We start from the raw sequence: 5,000 nt of genomic DNA on the forward strand, positions 1-5,000 counted from the left end.
GTAGATAAATGATCTAACTAGGAAGTCGGTATACCTCAGTTAACTTTCGCTGATGATTCAGTATCTATCATTGACACTGAAGAGACGTGAACGGATGCGATGATTAAAAATATACTAAAACAGTGCTTCTGAAACTATCTGATGTGGCGTACGGGCAGTTTTTCCCCCCTCCAATGTGCGAGGGACCGGTAATATTTCTTAGTAACATTAATTTATACCGGAAATAATATATCTAATGAATATAATAAAAGTTGACAATATTTTTTTATCTTTTATTTATTTTGTAAACAAATAATACAATATTACACAGGCATTTTATAAGCATTTTATTATGTTTCTTTCTTTTCTGGAAGCTCGCCGCGTACCGGCGGCTGATGGCTAGCGGCACCTGTCCGCGGACCACCACTTTGAGTAGCACTGGTCTGAAATGCACAACGAAACTTGTATATTGGACTGCGCTGAGTTAGCCCACTAACCATAGCGGCCAGAGCATTTCACTTCACTGTCTCAGATTGTAGAGAATTTACCCAAGACTAACACTCCACCAATCTAGGTAGATTTCTTTCCATACGTAAGTGAGCACACGTGCATATGTCCATATATACATATATGTACACAGAAATATATGTATATATACTTTTTGTATGGTTGTATAAATGTAAGTATGCTTATATTTATGTATGTATACATATATACGCATACACATAAATACACAGACACACACATTTTTGTATATATAGTTGTATTGCTCTATAAATACGTACATATACATATGTGCATATATATACACGCTGCGTGCACACACACACACACACACACACACACACACACACACACACACACACATATAATCATATGTATTCACATATATATGTATATATATAATATATAATATATATAATATATATATACATACATATATATATATATATATATATATATATATATATATATATATATATATATATATATATATATATATATATATATATATATATATATATATATATATATATATATATATATATATATATATATATATATATATATATATATATATATATATATATGAGTGTCTGTGTGTGTGTGTGTATCTGTTTGTATGTACACACACACACACACATACACACACATGTACATACAAATATATTTACATATATGCATAGGGAACTAATTCACCCCAGTGGCTGCAGTTGTTGACCCAGAGATTAATGTGATTGAAGAGAGGAGGCCTGGATAGAAGATCAAGCACCTGCGTACTTCTCAACACAGAAAGCTACTCAAGTGCTTCAGCGTCGTCGAGTTGGAGAAGCTATGTAGATACAATTGCCTCCAAATATCTATTTCTGCGTACATTTTATTATCTTTCCTCATCTCTCGCCATCATATTTAGCTACTAGACAACGAGGAAGCCAGTAGGTGACCGTTCAATTTGCAGGAGACAGCAGTCAAGTAACCCTTAAATGAGTTTCTATTTTCTTAAGAGTAGAATGGCACTGTAGATAATTTAATCCCAGATATAACATGTCAGATAAAAGAAAGAAAGATGGGATGGTAATGACTAGGATGCCTTTGGTTATAGCTCTACTCGATCAGGGCTCAACAACTAGAACTAAACGACGACAACAACAACAACAACAACAACAACAAGGCACGCATATTAAGTGTTACTGTTTTATATCATTCACCTACTTTTGTTTGATTCATTACTTACTACGGGGTTTCAATTTTTCTATCGCTATAGCCTTCGGAAATGTTAGGAGTTCTAACTTCTTTTTGTAATCAATAATTTCTACTTAAAATTTATAATTTTTTTTTAAAATTAAAGAAACAAATATTGTAAGGAACCCTAAATAAAAAATAAAATCTTTCTGTTTTATCAAACCATAACTATTTTCTGGTTCCAAATGTATAGTTGAAGGACTAGTGTATATATATATCAGCTAGTAGTGCAGGTGTGGGCAGTGGAAATGAATACAGAAGTTCCACTATTTATTATCATATCTAACGTCACACATACATACATATATACATGCATACATACATACATACGTACATACATACGTACACACACACACACACACACACACACACACACACACACATACACACACACACATATATATATATATATATATACATATATACATATATATATATATATATATATATATATATATATATATATATATATATATATATATATACATATATGCGTGGTAAATAAGTCAACAATTTCGGATAAGTGAACCCTTCTCTGTAGTTCCTGATCTGTTTTTAAACATAAAAGAAGGTAACCTGAACGCTATAACTTTACATGAATTTACTAATGTAGAGTATTGTTAATTAAGCTACTAAGGTGTACAAGTTAAATATTCTCGCCTAATGCATAACCCTAATATAACAGAAAATTATTTGTGGGGTTTAACATTGAAAATAGGACTGTATTAATTTAAACTTGTGCTATAGTTTTGTTTAACGAAATAAAGTAGAAATTGTACACAATAAAATGTGTCTTACCTGTTTAAATATCCTGATTTGATTTAATGAGGATGTTTATCATTACAGTGTCGATAATATCTGATTTGTTCAACCGATCTTATTTATGAGAAAAATAATAATTATGCTCAATTATTGAATGACAAGTTTAATGCATCAAAATCGAGGAATAGAACGGCAAGTTTATCAATTAGTTTACGACAAAAATGACGTAAATCAGCCCATTTATGGTTGCCATTCGATTTGATTATTGTAATTTGCTTAATTTGAAGTATATTGGATTTTGGAAGTGTTCCGAATATAGAGCCTATCATAAACACCAAGTCGTATATAAAAGTTGGAAGCAGTGTTGTACTACTGTAAATCTATAGCGTATTCCTGAAAACTGTGGGAACCGTGGTATATGCTACTCTTTCTATCAGGTTAACCTGGCAAAGAACGAGGACACAGACTGAGATCGCACAAACGAGGAAGAATTAAAGACAACAGCTTGAAAGTTTTATCCCGTGGTGTTTTGTCTTAGGTTCAAACATACAAATACGACTGGCGCTCTACTGTCAGGAGTCCAGGACATGTAACTCGCGATGGTCCGTTCCATGCTGTTGTTGTTTGGTATCATAGGTTGAGATTCATGGAACAAGCATTCACCATCACGACTGCCATCAGAAATTTTCTGCGAATTCTTCTAACACTATTATCAGTCTTTCCGAAAGACTAACCAACAATCACATGAGTCTATCTCAAAAATAATTCAATGGTCTGATATGCACATGAAATGTCTCAAGGTCAGGTATGTGTGTGTGTGTGTGCATTGAGCCTATAAATGTATGCATGTACGTATGTATATATGTATGTATGTATATATGTATGCATGTATGCATGTATGTATGTATGTATCTATTTACACACACACATAATTTATATACATGTCTATATGTGTAAGATATACATATAATAGAAATATGACACTGTTATTTAGGAGAAATCTGTAGCAGGGTAGAAACCAATAAATTTCAAACAATTATTCGAGACCCGACTTAAGTAATATTGCGCAATCTAGAAATCGAAACCGCATTGCAAACACAGGTTTGTGGAAGCTTCCCATCACTATACAATACTAATACAGTTCTGCGTGTAAGGAAGTAAAGTTGGAGAAGAATGGTATTCGAAAATGAACAGACTAAAATAGTTTCGGAAGCCGTTTCGTTTTCCGGTTGTTACCGTGTCATTACATTCCACTGCATTTCATTAGATTTCGTTGGATTTCACCATTCCACGTCTGAAAAATCACCTGAATGGCACACACTGAAAATATGTGGGTGTGTCCATGTATAAGAAATCAATAATATATTTGTAGGTATTTTCCCTTATCTTTGGAGGAAACCACTATACATGGAATTTCATAAATACATGAATTTTCTGACTGCTTTCCCATAAATATAAATAGAATCCTCATCCCCTCCTCCATGGACAGAAAATTGTTATAGAAATAAAGACAGGGTTATATTAACGAAAGAATCAATATATTGCAAGCCGAAGAAATCGATTTGTTTCACTGTTATGTGATCGGTTATGTGATTTAGCCTGGCAGACTTGAAGCACTATTCAGGTAAAATTTGTTTGATAACAACAGACATAATTGAAATCAGACTTTTAGATTAAACATTTACTCACATACAGCAGTTGTATAGGAAGACTCAAACATTCACATGCATTCTTTGTTGATGCACGAAACTAGTAACGCAGAACATCTATACTTTAGTAACAATATAGAGTATTTCAAATCTGGGATTGTCTGGATATTAAGCAGCCCATAGATAACGAAGAATTGCTGTCCTCTGGCAATGAAATATCTCAAAAATGGTAAATGTTCAGAGTAGTTAGAACTAGTAAGCATATAGTTTGAAAACATTCATCACAAAAGTAATACAACAACAACAACAACAACTACTACTACTACTACTACTACTACTACTACTACTACTACTACTACTACTACTACTACTACTAATGAAAATTGCAAAATCTTATGGGATACGACCACCAGATCAGACGTCGGAAACCAGACATTGTTGTAGTGAACAAAAAAAACAAGAAAAAAAAACATGCATGATGATCGACATAGTATGTCCCGGTGACAACAGGATCGAAGAGAAAGAAGAATAAAAAATGAACAACTATGATGAATTGAAGTGGGAAACACGCAGGTTGTGGGCAGTGAAGAGAGTGGACATAATACCACTGGTAATTGCCGTGCTTGGAAGTATCAGCACTCAACTACCGACATGGCTCAAAAAGATTGGTACAAATGTAAAGATAGAACACGTACAAAAATCGTCATTGCTTGGAACTGCAAGAGTTCTCTGCAGGGTTCTTGAGGCATGATCGGTAAACAGGTGTCACCTAAGTCTGTTGGCTGTGGACAGCTGACACTTTCCATCATACCCAGCAAAATAAACTGAGAGTTTTCATCAAATAATAATAATAATAATAATAATAAT

At 33.3% G+C, this 5,000-nt stretch overlaps 1 protein-coding gene across 11 annotated transcripts in view; it reads right to left on the bottom strand.

The window, feature by feature from the left end:
* Nucleotides 1-5,000, bottom strand: part of LOC106870378 (LIM homeobox transcription factor 1-alpha) — a 316,008-nt gene that overhangs the window by 127,170 nt on the left and 183,838 nt on the right. The window lies entirely within an intron of this gene.

Source organism: Octopus bimaculoides, chromosome 2, assembly GCF_046866305.1.
Source record: "Octopus bimaculoides isolate indiv1 chromosome 2, ASM4686630v1, whole genome shotgun sequence".
Lineage (NCBI taxonomy): Eukaryota > Metazoa > Mollusca > Cephalopoda > Octopoda > Octopodidae > Octopus > Octopus bimaculoides.